The sequence below is a fragment of the Tamandua tetradactyla genome, chromosome 5 (genome assembly GCF_023851605.1).
Source record: "Tamandua tetradactyla isolate mTamTet1 chromosome 5, mTamTet1.pri, whole genome shotgun sequence".
NCBI lineage: Eukaryota > Metazoa > Chordata > Mammalia > Pilosa > Myrmecophagidae > Tamandua > Tamandua tetradactyla.
Window position 1 is genome coordinate 85,359,104 of NC_135331.1, and position 19,874 is coordinate 85,378,977.

The 19,874-nt window shown below is 39.3% G+C and overlaps 1 pseudogene; it reads right to left on the reverse strand.

Moving 5' to 3' along the window:
- Positions 1–380: 380 nt before the first annotated feature.
- On the reverse strand, positions 381–19,127 carry LOC143683196 (dual specificity mitogen-activated protein kinase kinase 4 pseudogene; annotated as a pseudogene).
- Positions 19,128–19,874: the final 747 nt, after the last annotated feature.

Here is a 19,874-nt window from a genome sequence, read left to right on the forward strand (position 1 = left end):
CTTCCAGTATTCACAAGTCTTGCAGAACACCATCCCAGTAGCTGTGTCTCCAGGTTTCGAGTTTAGAAGTGAATTTAAGATGTCATCTAATCACAGTCAATGAATTGATCGTACTGACTTCCACATTTCATGAACATGCTCATCACAAAAGATCATGATGAGGTCTCTTTGACCAGCACTAACACTGTGTGTGATCAGTCAGGTATTACAGGGATGCACGTTCTATGTGACAGGAGTATACAGACATGATGGAAGTGAACACCAATCTAATTGTACATGGTGTCTAGGCAAGCAATAAAAACACTGTGATAAAGGATGAAAATTCTTGACATCTTGCTTCCTTTCAGCACTTTGTTTGTAAGTCTGATGTAGCAGTGCTATCAATCAACATACATGGGAGAGCTGGAAGCAGCTGGTGTTTAATCCAGGATTTTACATACATAGCATGCGACCTCTACAGTAGGTTCTTCATACATCAAAATAAAGGGATGTTTCAGTTCTTTATACTTTGGCCAGTTGGATTCATCCTTTGTAAGGCACAAGTTGACAAAGTTGATAAATTTGTGGAGAATTCCCTTTCCTCAGAATTACTCAGCTGTGGAGGATCTCCTTTCATGACTTGTGCTAGTTGATCAAACCTGCTATTCCACTTTGGATAAGGAAATCGGCCTGCTGCCAATTCATACAATGTGATCCCCAAACTCCAAACATCAGAGCCGACATCATACCCTTGTCGTGATGCATTTGGGTCTATTCTTTCAGATGCCATGTATGGCCTACACTCAGCATCTCTTGTCTTGGCAATGGAGTCCACAAGCTTTCCACTGATGCTGAAGTCACAGAGTTTAATATTTCCTCTTCTGTCCAGAAGAATATTGGAAGATTTTATATCTCCGTGAATGATTTTCAAGTTTTCTTTTAAGCGGTTTAGTACTTTCAAAGTTGCTAAAGTGAATTTGCCTAAAATTTCTTCTGGAATAGCATCATCTAATACACTGTATACACATTTGTAAAACTTATCAAACGAGGTAGACAAGGTCCACACAGATCCAGCAGTCACCCTCTCTGAAGAGTGCACCATAAAACTGAACAATATATGGGCAATCACTACCCAACATTACTACATCCAAATCTATAGGAAGTTGTTTTTGTTCTTTTTCATCCACTGTTGACCAGATTCTTTTAACTGCCGTTATTTGCCCACTTGGTTTGTGAACATTTTGTTGACAGAACCATAAGCTCCTCGTCCAATTTCTCCAAGGTCTTTCTAGTTCTCTGCAATGAAATCCCAGTGTTGCTCAGGGGAGATCTTCAGTTTTCCTGATGATTCAATGCTGTGCCTTCTCAGTCTCTCTATGTTTGGGTTTTGAACTCCTGTAGGATTTGGATTCAGAGTAAACCTTGCTGTAGATTAAAGGTGGATTTGCAAAATTCAACTTCAGTGCCTTGCATTTACCCTGCATGCTGCTGACGGCCGAGTGGCCTGGCGCGCGGCACCCCATGGGACCGGGGTGCCTCAACCGCTGCCGCCCCGGGAGCCTCCGCCACCGCTGGCGTTCAGAGCTGCTGTTGTTGGGAGTGAGGGGCCCAGAGGGGCCACCGCACCTGCAATGCAGCAAGCCCCCACTGCCCCTTTAAACTTTAGTCGGTTTTTCTTCTCTTCTATTCTGACATTCTAGGAACTTATAAATAACTTTTGTGAGGAAAATTAATTAAGCCAATAAAACCTTTAAATGTGTTCCTCTTTCTCTGCCGGCGCTCCTGCCGCCATCTAGCCCTCCTCTTCCTCTTTCTCCGCCGGCGGCCCTCCCGCCACCATCTTGCCCTTCTCTTTCCCCTTCTGCTCCAGCGGCGCTCCATCCGCCATTTTGTCCTTCCCTTTCTCCTCCTACTCCAGCAGCTCTCCAACCACCAACGTGCCCTCTTCCGCCTTCACCGGCTCCTCCACCACCGTCCTCGACAGCCTTGCCACCCTCACCTTTCCTCCTCCAGAACAGCTACTAGGGGAGTAGAAACAATACAGAACAGCTCCCAGAGCCATGACAGAGATCAAAAAGACAGCGTGCCCCATCCTGGAATGGCTGACTGCCTGGGAGAACCAGCTCCGGTGAGATCGCCGAGGGGCGCAGGCTTTCCCGGGCGGGGTGGCAAGCAGCCGGAGTCCTTTCCTTCCTCCTTCCCGGGCCAGCTGGCAGAATTAGGCAGGCAGTCCCCTCACCGCCACGGCGGCTGGCGCCCCCACCATGCGAGGCCCCCCGGATCAACTGAGAGAATTGGATCGAAAATCCCCAGACCGCAGAGAACGGTGACCAGGGGGTCCCTTCCAAACACGTGACTCCCCGGTCCGGCTGGAAATGGTGCACTCTCCCGGGCTGCGGCGGCTGGCGCCCTCCCACCACGCTTGGCGCCCCGGGCCGACTAGGAAATTCTGACGGCCGCTCTCCCGAGCTGCGGCGGCCGGCGACCCTCCCCACGTTCGGACCCCCGGGCCAGCTGGCACTTTTCCAAGCCGCTTCGGCTGGCAAGCCTCCCCCACAGCGAGAGTTTTCCAAAGTTAAAGGACCCACAGCACCTTTTACTGGTGGGACCCGCAGACAAACGTGTGCCACGAGCGCCACCTACTGGGCAGGATAAGAAAAACAGAACCCAGAGATTTCACAGAAAAATCTTTCAACCTGTTCGGTCCAACACCCAGGGAAATCTGACTAAATGCCCAGATGCCAGCAGAAGATAATGGATCATGCTCATAAAATTGAAAATATGGCCCAGTCAAAGGAACAAACCAATAGTTCAAATGAGATACAGGAGCTGAGACAACTAATGCTGAATATACAAACAGAAATGGAAAACCTCTTCAAAAACAAAATCGATAAATTGAGGGAGGACATGAAGGAGACATGGGCTGAACAAAAAGAAGAAATAGAAAAACTGAAAAAACAAACCACAGAGCTTATGGAAGTGAAGGATAAAGTAGAAAAGATGGAAAAAACAATGGATACCTACAATGATAGATTTAAAGAGACAGAAGATAGAATTAGTGATTTGGAGGATGGAACATCTGAATTCCAAAAAGAAACAGAAACTATTGGGAAAAGAATGGAAAAATTTGAACAGGGTATCAGGGAACTCAAGGACAATATGAACCACACAAATATATGTGTTGTGGGTGTCCCAGAAGGAGAAGAGAAGGGAAAACGAGGAGAAAAACTAATGGAAGAAATTATCACTGAAAATTTCCCAACTCTTATGAAAGACCTAAAATTACAGATCCAAGAAGTGCAGCACACCCCAAAGAGATTAGACCCAAATAGGCATTCTCCAAGACACTTACTAGTTAGAATGTCAGAGGTCAAAGAGAAAGAGAGGATCTTGAAAGCAGCAAGAGAAAAACAATCCATCACATACAAGGGAAACCCAATAAGACTCTGTGTAGATTTCTCAGCAGAAACCATGGAAGCTAGAAGACAGTGGGATGATATATTTAAGTTACTAAAAGAGAAAAACTGCCAACCAAGACTCCTATATCCAGCAAAATTGTCCTTCAAAAATGAGGGAGAAATTAAAACATTCTCAGACAAAAAGTCACTGAGAGAATTTGTGACCAAGAGACCAGCTCTGCAAGAAATACTAAAGGGAGCACTAGAGTCAGATACGAAAAGACAGAAGAGAGAGGTATGGTGAAGAGTGTAGAAAGAAGGAAAGTCAGATATGATATGTATAATACAATAGGCTAAATGGTAGAGGAAAATATTATCCACACAGTAATAACACTAAATGTTAATGGACTGAATTCCCCAATCAAAAGACATAGACTAGCAGAATGGATTAAAAGACAGGATCCTTCTATATGCTGTCTACAGGAAACACATCTTAGACCCAAAGATAAACATAGGTTGAAAGTGAAAGGTTGGGAAAAGATATTTCATGCAAATAACAACCAGAAAAGAGCAGGAGTGGCTATACTAATATCCAACATATTAGACTTCAAATGTAAAACAGTTAAAAGAGACAAAGAAGGACACTATATACTAATAAAAGGAACAATTAAAGAAGAAGACATAACAATCATAAATATTTATGCACCGAACCAGAATGCCCCAAAATACATGAGGAATACACTGCAAACACTGAAAAGGGAAATAGACACGTATACCATAATAGTTGGAGACTATATTCAATAATATTCAATAGAAAATCTGAATATTACTATAAATGAGCTAGACTTAACAGACATTTATAGGACATTACATCCCACAACCGCAGGATACACCTTTTTCTCAAGTGCTCATGGATCATTCTCAAAGATAGACCATATGCTGGGTCACAAAGCAAGTCTTAACAAATTTAAAAAGATTGAAGTCATACACAACACTTTCTCAGATCATAAAGGAATGAAGTTGGAAATCAATAATAGGCGGAGTGCCAGAAAATTCACAAATACGTGGAGGCTCAACAACACACTCTTAAACAATGAGTGGGTCAAAGAAGAAATTGCAAGAGAAATTAGTAAATACCTCGAGGTGAATGAAAACGAAAACACAACATATCAAAACCTATGGGATGCAGCAAAGGCAGTGCTAAGAGGGAAATTTATTGCCCTAAATGCCTATATCAGAAAAGAAGAAAAGGCAAAAATTCAGGAATTAACTGTCCACTTGGAAGAACTGGAGAAAGAACAGCAAACTAATCCCAAAGCAAGCAAAAGGAAAGAAATAACAAAGATTAGAGCAGAAATAAATGAAATTGAAAACATGAAAACAATAGAGAAAATCAATAAGACCAGAAGTTGGTTCTATGAGAAAATCAATAAGATTGATGGGCCCTTAGCAAGATTGACAAAAAGAAGAAGAGAGAGGATGCAAATAAATAAGATCAGAAATGGAAGAGCAGACATAACCACTGACCTCACAGAAATAAAGGAGGTAATAACAGGATATGATGAACAACTTTACGCTAATAAATACAACAATTTAGATGAAATGGACGGGTTCCTGGAAAGACATGAACAACCAACTTTGACTCAAGAAGAAATAGATGACCTCAACAAACCAATCACAAGTAAAGAAATTGAATCAGTCATTCAAAAGCTTCCTAAAAAGAAAAGTCCAGGACCAGACAGCTTCACATGTGAATTCTATCAAACATTCCAGAAAGAATTAGTACCAACTCTCCTCAAACTCTTCAAAAAAATCGAAGTGGAGGGAAAGCTACCTAATTCATTCTATGAAGCTAACATCACCCTCATACAAAAACCAGGCAAAGATATTACAAAAAAAGAAAACTACAGACCAATCTCTCTAATGAATATAGATGCAAAAATCCTCAACAAAATTCTAGCAAATCGAATCCAGCAACACATTAAAAGAATTATACATCATGACCAAGTAGGATTCATCCCAGGTATGCAAGGATGGTTCAACATAAGAAAATCAATTAATGTAATACACCATATCAACAAATCAAAGCAGAAAAATCACATGATCATCTCAATTGATGCAGAGAAGGCATTTGACAAGATTCAACATCCTTTCCTGTTGAAAACACTTCAAAAGATAGGAATACAAGGGAACTTCCTTAAAATGATAGAAGGAATATATGAAAAACCCACAGCTAATATCATCCTCAATGGGGAAAAATTGAAAACTTTCCCCCTAAGATCAGGAATAAGACAAGGATGTCCATTATCACCACTATTATTCAACATCGTGTTGGAGGTTCTAGCCAGAGCAATTAGACAAGAAAAAGAAATACAAGGCATCAAAATTGGAAAGGAAGAAGTAAAACTATCACTGTTTGCAGACGATATGATACTATACGTCAACAACCCAGGAAAATCTACAACAAAACTACTAGAGCTAATAAATGAGTACAGCAAAGTAGCAGGTACAAGATCAACATTCAAAAATCTGTAGCATTTCTATACATTCGTAATGAACAAGCTGAGGGGGAAATCAAGAAACGAATACCATTTACAATTGCAACTAAAAGAATAAAATACCTAGGAATAAATTTAACTAAAGAAACAAAAAACCTATATAAAGAAAACTACAAAAAACTGTTAAATCACAGAAGACCTAAATAGATGGAAGGGCATACCGTGTTCATGGGTTGGAAGACTAAATATAGTTAAGATGTCAATCCTACCTAAATTGATTTACAGATTCAATGCAATACCAATCAAAATTCCAACAACTTATTTTTCAGAAATAGAAAAACCAATAAACAAATTTATCTGGAAGGGCAGGGTGCCCCGAATTGCTAAAAACATCTTGAGGAAAAAAAACGAAGCTGGAGGTCTCACACTGCCTGACTTTAAGGCATATTATGAAGCCACAGTGATCAAAACAGCATGGTATTGGCATAAAGATAGATATATCGACCAATGGAATCGAATAGAGTGCTCAGATACAGACCCTCTCATCTATGGACATTTGATCTTTGATAAGGCAGTCAAGCCAACTCACCTGGGACAGAACAGTCTCTTCAATAAATGGTGCCTAGAGAACTGGATATCCATACGCAAAAGAATGAAAGAAGACCCGTATCTCACACCCTATACAAAAGTTAACTCAAAATGGATCAAAGATCTAAGCATTAGGTCTAAGACCATAAAACAGTTAGAGGAAAATGTAGGGAGATATCTTATGAAACTTACAATTGGAGACGGTTTTATGGACCTTAAACCTAAAGCAAGAGCACTGAAGAAGGAAATAAATAAATGGGAGCTCCTCAGAATTAAACACTTTTGTGCATCAAAGAACTTCATCAAGAAAGTAGAAAGACAGCCTACACAATGGGAATCAATATTTGGAAACGATATATCAGATAAAGGTCTAGTATCCAGAATTTATAAAGAGATTGTTCAACTCAACAACAAAAAGACAGCCAACCCAATTACAAAATGGGAAAAAGACTTGAACAGACACCTCTCAGAAGAGGAAATACAAATGGCCAAAAGGCACATGAAGAGATGCTCAATGTCCCTGGCCATTAGAGAAATGCAAATCAAAACCACAATGAGATATCATCTCACACCCACCAGAATGGCCATTATCAACAAAACAGAAAATGACAAGTGCTGGAGAGGATGCGGAGAAAGAGGCACACTTATCCACTGTTGGTGGGAATGTCAAATGGTGCAACCACTGTGGAAGGCAGTTTGGCGGTTCCTCAAAAAGCTGAATATAGAATTGCCATATGACCCAGCAATACCATTGCTGGGTATCTACTCAAAGGACTTAAGGGCAAAGACACAAATGGACATTTGCACACCAATGTTTATAGCAGCATTATTTACAATTGCAAGAGATGGAAACAGCCAAAATGTCCATCAACAGAAGAGTGGCTAAACAAACTGTGGTATATACATACGATGGAATATTATGCAGCTTTAAGACAGGATAAACTTATGAAGCATGTAATAACCTGGATGGACCTAGAGAACATTATGCTGAGTGAGTCTAGCCAAAAACTAAAGGACAAATACTGTATGGTCCCACTGATGTGAACGGACATTCGAGAATAAACTTGGAATATGTCATTGGTAACAGAGTCCAGCAGGAGTTAGAAGCAGGGTAAGATAATGGGTAATTGGAGCTGAAGGGATACAGACTGTGCAACAGGACTAGATACAAAAACTCAAAAATGGACAGCGCAATAATACCTAATTGTAAAGTAATCATGTTAAAACACTGAATGAAGCTGCATCTGAGCTATAGGGTTTTTTTTTTTGTTGTTTTTTTTACTATTATTATTACTTTTATTTCTTTTCTCTATATTAACATTCTATATCTTTTTCTGTTGTGTTGCTAGTTCTTCTAAACCAATGCAAATGTACTAAGAAACGATGATCATGCATCTATGTGATGATGTTAAGAATTACTGATTGCATATGTAGAATGGTATGATTTCTAAATGTTGGGTTAATTTCTTTTTTTCCGTTAATTAATAAAAAAAAACAACCTTTAAATGTTAAAAAAAAAGAAGAAGAAGAAGAAGAAGCAGCTCTTCTATTACTAGATCTTCAAGATATTTCCCTACATTTTTTCCAGTAGTTTTATGGTACTGGTTCTTACATTTAGGTCTTTGATCCATTTTGAATTAATTTTTGTGCAGTGTAAGGTAGGGGTCCTCTTTAATTCTTTTGGCTATTGAAATCCAGTTCTCCCATGCCCATTTATTGAAAAGACTATTGTATCCCAATTCAGTGGATTTCAGGGCCTTATTGAAGATCAAATGCCCATAAATTTGGTGGTCAATCTCTGCAGTCTTAATTCTATTCCACTGTTCAGTCCTTCTATCTTTGTGCCAGCACCACTTGACTTTAAAACTTACTATAAAGCTACAGCGGTCAAAATAGCATGATGCTGGCACAATATTTTGACCGCTGTAGCTTTATAGTAAGTTTTAAAGTCAAGAAGTGATAGACCTCCCAGTTTGCTCTTCTTTTGTAGCATATATTTAGCTGTTCAAGGTCTCTAACCTTCCTTATAAATTTGATAACCAGTTTTTCCAAGTCTTCAAAGTAGGTTGTTGGGATTTTTATTGGTATTGCATTGAATTGTAGATCAGTTTGGGTGGAATTGGCATCTTGACAATATTCAACCTTCCTAACCATGAGTATGGAATATCTTTCCATCCATTTAGGTCATTTTAAAATTTCTTTTAGCAATTTTTTGTAATTTTCTGTGTATAAGTCCTTGACATCCCTGGTCAGGCTTATTCCTAGATACTTAATATTCTGGTTGATAATATGAAAGGAATTTTTTCCTTAGTTGTCACCTCAGATAGGTCATTGCTTGTGTATAGAAACACTGCTGACTTTCGTACATTAATCTTGCATCCTGTCTTTTTGATGAATTATTAGTTCAAGTAGGTTTACTGTAAATTTCTCAGGGTTTTCTAAGTATAGGATAATGTCATCTGCAAATAATGAAAGTTTTACTTCTTCCCTTCCTGTTTGGATGCCTTTTATTTCTTTCTCCTGTCTAATTGATCCAGCTAGTACTTCTAATACAATGTTGAATCGCAGTGGTGACAATGGGCATCCTTGTCTCGTCCCCAATCTCAATGGTGAGAATGGTTTCGATTTCTCACCATTAAGTACGCTAGGGTTTTCCACATATGCCCTTTATGGTATTGAGAAAGTTTTCTTTGATGCCTAATTTTTGAAGTGTTTTTATCAGGAAAGAATGCTGGATTTTGTCTAATGCTTTTTCAGCATCAATCGATATGATCATGTGGTTTTTTCCTTTCAATTTGTTAATGCGCTGTATTATGTTGATTGATTTTCTTATGTTAAATCACCCTTTCATTCCTGGTATGAATCCCACTTGCTCATGATGTATAATTCTTTTACTGTGGTGTTGGATATGATTTGCCAGTATTTTGTTAAAAATTTTTGCATCTATGTTCATTAGGGAGATTGGTCTGTAGTCTTCTTTTCTTGTATCATCTTCATCTGATTTTGGTATTAGAGTGATGTTGAAGTAGGGAAAACTCTGTTCACCCAAGAAAGCACCTGAGCCTCTGTTGTAGCTTGCTAACTGCCAGAATGCAATATACCAGAAATGGAATGGCTTTTTAAAAGGGAAATTTTTAAGTTGCTAGTTTACAGTTCTAAAGCTGAGAAAATGTCCCAATTACAACAAGTCTATAGAAATGTCCAATCTAAGGCATCCAGGGAAAGATACCCTGATTCAAGAAGGTAGATGAAGTTCAGGGTTTCTCTCTCAAGTGGAAAGGCACATGGCAAACACAGTTAGGGTTTCTCTCTCATTTGGAAAGGCACGTGGTGAACAAAGTGTCATCTGCTAGCTTTCTCTCCTGGCTTCCTGATTCATGAAACTTCCTGGGAGGTATTTTCCTTCTTCTTCTCCAAAGGTCGCTGGCAAGTGGACTCTCTGCTTCTCATGGCTACATCATTCTGCTCTCTCAGACTCTCCTTTCTCCAAAATGTCTCCTCTTTTATAGGATTCCAGTAAACTAAATAAGACATGCTCCACCTAATTCAGCTAGACAATCACTCTTGATTGAGTTACATCTCTAAGGGGATGATCTAATTAAAGTTTCAAACATGCAGTACTGAATAGGGACTAGAAGAAATGGGTGCCTTTACAAAATGGGTTTAGGATTCAAACATGGCTTTTCTAGGGTACATACCTCCTTTCAAATTGGCACGTTCCACTTTCTGGACCCTAAAAAAGACGTTTTAGTACATTAATTCCATCACAGTATCAGAAATCCTTAAACCATTTCAGTAGTGATACAAATGAAATACAAAGCTAGAAACAGTACAAACTCTTATCAAAGTTAATTATAGGCATGGTCTCTTCTAAGGCAAAAATGTCCTCTGGCTCTGGACCTGTGAAACTCAGAACAAGTTATTTGCTGCCAACATACAAAGGAAGAACAGTCACATGATACATATACCACTTCCATAGGGAGGAAGGAACACAGGGGTCACAGGACCCATACAGTTCCAAAAACCCACCGGGTAAAGTCCATGAGATTTCAAAGTCTGAGAGTCATTTATCTTTGGGGCTTTAGAAAACGATAGTCCCACCCTTTCCAAGGGCCTATGCAGAGGTCTGCCTCTCTCTGAACACAATCTTGGGGGACATTGGGGAGACCACCTTTTTCTCAGCTCCACCCTATCCAAGAATTGGGGCTGCTCCCCAGGCTCTCTGCCATCTCCGGAAACACATACTCAATCCCACCATATGTTGGCAATCAGGCTCTCCCAAAACCCCACGGAATATGCTTCACCCTCTCTAAGGCCTGAGGTGGCATGACTCTTCCACTACAATGAGGTGGAATGCCCATCCTCTGCCTTCGGGGTAATCTCACCCTCTCCACATGCTTGGGTGGGTCTGCTCTCCTGGCCTGAGGCTTCTTGGCTTCAGACCCCAGCCTCCATGGCCTTCACTCTGAAGTTATTTTTCCTCCAAGGTGTCCCTTTTCTGTCCCTCTCAGTCCCAATTGGCAGTGATTCTCTTTATACAGATTGTGCAACACTCTTGTTGGCTTTCTATGCTGTGGCCTTGGATTGTGCCCATCAGACATAAGCAGTTTCCACAAATCCTTCCTGGGTAACTCCATCTCCAATCCTGACTTTCTCTGAAATGGCTGGCTAGTCCCACATTTGGTTAAATCTTCACATGGGGCACTCTTCTCCGGGGTCTCCCTTTCTGGAGGCTCAGAATTTTCCAGAACTTCAATTTCTGGTTTCTTTGTACCCAAGAGTTCAGTTTTCAGCTTATCTCTTTCCTGTCACATTTCACTATAAGCTGCAAGGAGAAACTGGGCTTCTTTCCACATTTAGTTTGGAGATCTCTTCTGCTAAATATCCAAGTTCATGACTTTTAAAATCTGCCTTCCAACCAAAGCCACTTGTCAACTTTGCCAGATTATCTGCCTTTTTTAAACAAGGATCACCTTACTTCCAAACTATAATAACACATGTCTTATTTCTGTCTAAGGTTTCATCAGAAGTATCTTTAGAGTCCATGTTTCTACCAACAGGCTCTTCGATGCCTTCTCTATCAAGCTTCTCATAACCCCTCCAAAATCTTCCCCCTATCCATTTAAAGCCATTTCAACATGTGGTATTTGCAAACCACAGAAGCACCCCATTCTCGGTACCAAAATCTGTTCAAGTCTATTAGCTGCTGAAATGCAATACGCCAGAAATGGAATGTCTTTTAAAAAGGGGAATTTAATAAGTTGCAAGTTAACCATTTTTAGGTCATGGAAATGTCCCAATTAAAGCAAGTCTATAGAAATGTCCAATCTATGGCATCCAGGGAAAGATACCTTGATTCGGGAAGGTCAATGAAGTTCAGGGTTTCTTTTTTAAGTGAGAAGGCACATGGTGAGCACAATCAGGGTTTCTCTTCCCAGAAGGTATTTTCCTTCTTCATCTCCAAGGGCTACTGTCTGGTGGACTCTGTTTTTTGTGGCTATGCTGTTCTTCTATGCTCTCTCTGAATCTCTTTCATTCTCCAAAATGTTTCTTCTTTTATAGGATTCCAGTAAACTAACCAAGACCCACCTGAGTGAGTGGATATACATCTCCACTTAATCCAGCTTAACAACCACTCTTGATTAAGTCACATCTCCAAGGAGATGCTCTAATTAAAGTTTCAAACATACAGTACTGAATAAGGATTAGAGGAAACAGCTGCCTTTACAAAATGGAATTAGGATTAAAATTTTTGGCTTTTCTAGGGTCCATGCATCCCTTTGAACCAGCACAGCTACCTGTCATAACTTGCTAAACCCCAACAAAAGCCATTTTGGCCAGTCCTAAAGTACACCTATAACAATATATAAGAGTCTACAAAAGTTCCATTCGCTAGGATAACTTTCCAGAAATCTACACCCTCCAGATGGGTACCTGGACAAGATAAGTCCTGAAACCTAGAGGGCCCAGCCTCTCCAGAACATCAGCTAGTTCCATCTCTCTACCCCATATTATTGACGGCCTCTTCCAACATGAAAAAGTTAGAATGGCCATAATCCAAATACCCCTAAAGAGTGGGCTAGAAAGATCAAAGGTGATCTTTGATCTGTTGGAGTTAAACAGAGAAGGCAGGGTTTAACATACAAATATGATTACTGAATCATTAAATCGACATTTCTTTTAATCTCCAGTATCTTAGAGCAGCTAGAAGTAAAAACACAAAATTGTGGAATTGTAACCCATACCAAATTCTGAAATACGTTCTCCAACTAATTGGTGTGCTGTGCTTTGAAATTTATTGCTTTTTTGTACATATGTTATTTTTCAAAAAAAAGAAGAAAATGTCAATTGTGATGATAAAAAATTTATTCCTTCTAGTCTCCTATATTCAGGAGCAGCTAGGAGGAAAAATCTGAGGATGGTATGGTAGCCTCTGACAAACTCTGAGATTTGTCCTGTAACTCCTTCTTGAAGAGTGCTCTGAAAGTTATTGCTTTTTTCTTTCTTTGCTTTGTGTATATGCTATATTATACAATAAAAAAGTGTAAAAAAGCCCAGAACCTGATGGCTTCACAAGAGGATTCTTTTCTTTTTCTGTATGCTGTATGGACGGGTCACATTTCATTCTTTTTCCATGTTAGTATCCCGTTATTGCAGCACCATTTCTAGAATTTTTGTTTGTTTGTTTTTGTTTGTTTGTTTGTTTGTTTGTTTGGTAAGTGCATGGGCCAGAAATTGAACCTGGTCTCCCACATGACTGGCAAGAAATCTACCACTGAACTATCCTTAGACATCCACTCATAAGACAATTTTATTAAACTTTTCAAAAAGAACTGACACCAATCCTGCTCAAACTCTTCCAAAAAATTGAAGATATAGGAACACTACCTATGCCGGTTTGAAAGGATGTATATACCCTAGAAATAGGATTTTTGATGTTTTAATCAAAATCCCCTTTCATAAAGGTGGAATAATCCCTATTCAATGCTGTGTGTTTGAAACTGTAATCAGATCATCTCCCTGGAGATGTGATTTAATCAAGAGTGGCTGTTAAACTGGATTAGGTGGCAACATGTCTCCACCCATTTGGGTGGGTCTTGATAAGTTCCTGGAGTCCTATAAAAGAGGAAACATCTTGGAGAATGAAAGAGATTCAGAGAGAGAAGAGCAGAATGACATAGCCATAAGAAGCAGAGTCTACCAGCCAGCGACCTTTGCAGATGAAGGAGGAAAATGTCTCCCAGGGAGCTTCATGAAACAAGAAGCCAGGAGAAGATGCTAGCAGATGACACTGTGTTCACCATGTGCCCTTCCAAATGAGAGCAGACCCCTGACCGTGTTCGCCAGGTGCCTTCTCACTAGAGAGAAACCCTGAAAGTCATCGGCCTTCTTGAACCAAGGTTTCTTTCTCTGGGTACATTTGATTGGATATTTCTATAGACTTGCTGCAATTGGGACATTTTCTTGACCTTAGAACTGTAAATTAGAAACTTACTAAATTTCCCTTTTTAAAAGTCTTTCCGTTTCTGGTATATTGCATTCTGGCAGCTAGCAAACTAGGACAGTAGCCACGTCTAATTGGAACTCATGTAAGAGTGAGCTCCAGAGTAACCTTTTGACTCTATTTGAACTCTCTCCACCACTGATATTTTATTAGTTTTATTATTTATTTTTTATTCTTTACCCTGTTTTGGTTGGGATGGAATTATTGATCCCAGGGCTGGACTCATCCCTGGGAGTTATCTCCCATACTGCCAGGGAGACTTTCACCCCTGGATGTCATGTCCCACATAGGAGGAATGACAATGATTTCACTTACAGAGTTGGGGTTAGAGAGAGTGAGGTCACATCTGAACAACAAAAGAGGTCCTCCAGAAGTAAGTCTTAAGCATGTCTATATGTAGGTAGTCTAAGCTTCTCCACAACCTACATAAGCTTCACAAGAGTAAACATCAAGATCAAGGGCATGAAGATTTGACAATAGCATTGCTAGGTATCTACTCAGAGGGCATGAGGGCAAGGACAGAAATGGACTTTTGCACACCAATGTTTATAGCAATATTATTTACAATGGCCAATAGATGGAAACAGCCCAAATGTCCATCAACAGACGAGTGGCTTAACAAGCTGTGGTATATACATATGATGGAATATTATGCACCTGTAAAACAAAATAAAGTTATGAAGTATGTAACAACATGGATAGGTCTTGAGGACATTATGCTGGTGAGATTAGCCAGAAACAAAAGGACAAATATCATATGGTCTCACTGATATGAACTGACATTAATGAATGAAGTTGGAGAATTTCGGTTAAGAACAGAGGTCATCAGCAAAGAAGAAAAGTCCTTAGGAGACAGCAATTTAAGAGATTCAAGGTAGGGAAGGAAAAGAGGATAGTATTGGGAAATGCTAAGCAGCAGACTGTTTTATTAGTTCAGCACTTAGAAAATCAAAGAAGTACTTTAAATGTAACTAGCTCACTGCAGAAATATTAAAAAGTCACCCCCACCTCCCTGGCAATGTGGGACAGGAATCCTAGAATGAGCTGGGACTCAGCATCAAGGGATTGAGAAAACCTTCTCGATGAAAGGGAGAAGAGAGAAATGAAACAAAATAAAGTGTCAGTGGCTGAGAGATTTCAAACAGAGTTGAGAAGTTATCCTGGAGGTTATTTTTATATATTATATAGATATTCTCTTTTTAGTTTAAGGTGTATTAGAGTGGCTAGAGGGAAGTGCCTGAAACTGTATAGCTGTGTTCCAGTAGCCATGCTTCTTCAAGATGATTGTATAATGATATAGCTTTCATAATGTGACTGTGTGATTGGGAAAACCTTGTGTCTGAGGCTCCTTTTATCTATGGTATGGACAGATGAGTAAAAAATATAGATAAATAAATAAATAATAAGGGCGAAAATGTTAAAATAAATTGAGTATATTGAAATACTAGTGACTCCAATGAAAGGGAATGGTAAGAGGTATAAGGAAAAAAATAAGGGGAAGAAAGGCTAAATTATATTGGGTAGATGGAAATACTAGTGGTCAATGAGAGGGAGGGGTAAGGGATACTGTATCTATGAGTTTTTTCTTTTTTCTTTTTATTTCTTTTTCTGGAGTGATGCAAATGTTCTAAGAAATGATCATGGTGATGAATATACAGCCATGCGATGATATTATGAACCATTGATTGGACATCAAGTATGGAATGTTCCTATGTTAAGAATGTTTGTGTTTGTATGTTGTTTTGTCAATAAAAATATTTTAAAAAAGGAACAGAGGTCATCAGGAGATGGAAACAGGATAGATATTGTGTAATTGGAGCTGAAGGGATGCAGATTGTGCAACAGGACTGATTGTAAAAATTCAGAGATGGATAGCACAATACTACCTAACTATAGTACAATAATGTTTATACACTGAATGTGAGAATGATAGAGGGAAAAGGTCTGGGGGCACAGATGAAATCAGAATGAAAGATAGATGATAAAGACTGAGATGGTATAATCTAGGAATGCCTGGAGTGTACAGTGATAGTGACTAAATGTTCAAATTTAAAAATGTTTTTCATGAGTAAGAACAAAGGAATGTCAATACTACAGGGTGTTGAAAATAGATGATAATTCGTATTTTGAAACTTTAACTTACATGTGAGACTAGAGCAAAAAATGTTTATTTGGTACAAAATTTAAATTTTGACTAGTGCATCTCCTAATATAACTTATATGGACAGTTTAATTGAACACCATAAGTACATGGAACCTTGAGTAGGGCATGAGATTTTGTAGGTTTGTCCAGAGTGATGCCCCAATAAATCCCAGAATGATTTGAACAGTGAATAAAAAACGTATTTGCAAAGTCCCCTTGGGAGAATGATGAGAAAGAGGGAAAATTCAGCTTCCCCATAAGGAGAAGGCCTGATATGCTCACAAGCAATGGGGACAATGAAATCAATAGGCCGAACCCTCAATCTTGGGGTTTGTTCATACGAAACGTATCCTCACAAAGGATAGGCTAAGCCTACTTAAAATTAGGCCTAACAGTCACCCCAGAGAACACCTTTTGTTGCTCAGATGTGGCCTATCTCTCAGCCAACATGGCAAGCAAACTCACTGTCCTCTCTCTCTCTCTCTAAGTGGGACATGACACCCGAGGTGTAAACTTCTCTGGCAGCATATGACAAAAATCCTAGAATGAGCTGGGACTCAGCATCAAGGGATTGAGAAAAACTTCTCAATTGAAAAGGAGAAGAGAGAAATGAGACAAAATAAAGTGTCAGTGGCTGAGAGTTTCAGAGTTGAGAGGTTATTTAGGAGAGTATTCTTACACATTGTCTAGATAACCCCCTGTTTAATTTAACGTGTATTAGAGAGGCTAGAGGGAAGTGCCTGAAACTAGAGCTGTGTTCCAGTAGCCATATTTCTTTAAGATGATTGTAAAATGCTGTAGCTTTTGCAAGTGACTGTGTAATTGTAAAAACCTTGTTCTGATGCTCTTCTTATTTAGGGTATGGACAGATGAGTAAAAAATATGGATTAAAAATAAATAAATAATGGGGGAACAAATGTTAAAATAAGTTGGGTAGAGGGAAATACTAGCAACCAATGAGAGAGGGGGTAAGGGGTATGGTATATATGAGTTTTTTCTTTTTTCTTTTTATTTCTTCTTCTGGGGTGATGTAAATGTTCTGAGAAATGATCATGGTGATGAATATACAACCACGTGATGATATTGTGATATTGACTGCACTCCAAGTATGAAATGTTCATATGTTAAGAATATTTGTGTTGTATGTTGTTTGATTTTATCAATAATATATTATATATATCATATTATTTTATTTATATATATATATATCTCTCATACCATTGTCTTCTTGCTTCCATGTTGCCTGTTGAGTAATCTGTAGTCACTCAGACTACTCTTACATGTTTTTCCTTGTATGTAGTATATTGCTTTTCTCGTGCTGCTTTCAGGACTTTCTGTTTCTCCTCAACACCTGATAGTCTGATTAGTATGTCTCTTGAAGTGGGCTTGCTTTGATTTTTTTTCTATTTGAAGTTTACTGGGCCTCTTTGATGTGTATATTCATGTCTTTTATAAGGGTTGGGAAGTTTTCTCCAATTATATCTTCAACTGAATTTCCCAATCCTTTGCTTTTCTCTTCTCCTTCTGGGACAGCAATCATTCATATATTTTTGTGCCTCTTGTTGTCCATCATTTCCCTAAGATCCAGTTGCATTTTTTCCATCTTTCTTACCATTTGTTCTTTTGTGCCCTCTAGTTCTATTTTCCTAACTTCTAGCTCACTATTCTTTCTTCTGCTTCTTCAAATCTGCTGTTGATTGTCTCCAGTATATTTTTTATTTGGTCTACTCTATCTTTCATTTCTGTGAGATCTGACATTTTTCTATTTAACCTCCCAAATTCTTCTTTATGCTCTTCTTGTGTCTTCCTGATATCCTTTATTTCTTTATAAATATCTTTGAGTAGTTGTTCCATGTTCTGTGTCCCCTTTGGAATTTTGATTTGCTCATTTGGCTGGGGTATTTCTGCTTAAATCTTTGTGTGTTTCATGATTTTCTGTTGTGTTCTGGGCATTTGTCTATCTTGATATGATTATTATGTATGTTGGTTTCCTTCACTTTTCTAAAGTTTTGTATTTACTTAATTTTTGCTGAATGTTTCCTTTTAAACTTTGTCAGTTATTCTCTGCCCAATCAAGGTCTAGATCTCATGTAGAGGATACAATTCAACATAAGGGTCTATAAGAAAGGCTTGATGAGGATTTTACTGTCTCTTGTTTCTGATAAGTGAAATTGACATTCCTGTGAAGAGGCGGGAGGTAGGCCAGGGTATTGCAGTTGCAGAATGGCTGTGTACCACAGGGGAGACTCGGTCTGAATGCCTAGCTCCTTCTCCCCAGTAGGTGGTGACCATGAGGCTCCTCCTCCCTCAACCTCTCCCCTCTCTGTCTTGTGCAGCCGACCTACACTTACCACATCTCTCCAATTACATTAAAATCACTATTGATAATGAAGGACTTTCTTCTGCTATTTTGCTTTTTATTCTTTGCATGTATTATACATTTTTGCATCTTAAGTTCATTGTTTTAGTTTACAAAGTCTGCCAGAATGCAATATACCAGAAATGGAATATCTTTTTAAAAAGGGAATTTATTAAGTCGCAAGTTTATAGTTCTAAGGCTGTGAAAATGTCCAAAATAAAACATCCAGAGAAAGATACATTGATTCAAGAAAGGCTGATGGGTCAAGACCACCTCTGTCAGTTGGAAAGGCACTTGGCAATGTATGCTAACTTTCTGTCCTGGCTTCCCATTTCATAAGGATTCCCTGGAGATATTCTCCTTCTTTATCTCCAAAGATCTCTAGGTGTGTCACTCTCTTGGCTCTAAAGCTTTTTCAAAAATGATTCCCTCTTAAAGGGATCCATAAGCAACTCTACCTTGAATGTGTGGAGACACATCTCCATGGAAACCATCTAATCAAAAGTTACCACCCACAATTGGGTGGGTCACATCACCATGGAAACAATTTTAAAAAATCCACCCAGCAACATTGAATAAAGATTAAAGGGCATGGTATTTATGGGGTACCTAATGGTTTCAAGCTGGCACATTCCAACCTTTGGACCCCAAAAGACATGTTCTTTCTAAATCTAAAATACATTCATTCCAACACAATATCAGAAAGCTGAGTCCCAGCTCATTCTAGGATTTCTGTCCCACATTGCCAAGAAGGTCCACACCCCTGGTAGTCATATACCACATAGAGAGGGGGAGGGCATTGAGCCTCCTTGTCATGTTGGCTGAGAAAGAGACATGCCCTTGATCTTGAGGCCTACTCTTGTGAAGCTTGCGTGGGTAGCAGAGAAGCTTAGCCTACTTATAGGTATGCCTAAGAGTCACTTCTGGAATTACTTCTGGAGGACCTTTTTTGTTGCTCAGATGTGGCCTCATTGTCTCTAAACCCAGCTCTGCAAGTGAAATCATTGCCCTCCCCCACATGGGATGTGACATCCAGGGGTGAGAGTCTCCCTGGTGGCATGGGAGATGACTCCCAGGGATGAGTTTGACCCTGGCACTGTGGGATCAACAATTCCATCCTGACCAACAGGTGGAAAAGAAGTGTAACTAATAAAGTATCACTGGCAGAGAGAGCTCAAATAAAGTCAAGAGGCTGCTCTGGAGGGTGCTCTTATGCAAGCTTCAGTTAGACATTGCTATCTATCATAACCTGTCAAACCCCAACCAGAATCATTCCAGCCAATCCTAAAGAACACCTAGGGCAATATATAAGATTCTACGAGGGTCCCATGCACTGGCGTAACTTTTCAGAAACCTACAGCCTCCAGATGGGTCCTTGGACCAGATAAGTCCTGAAACCTAGAGG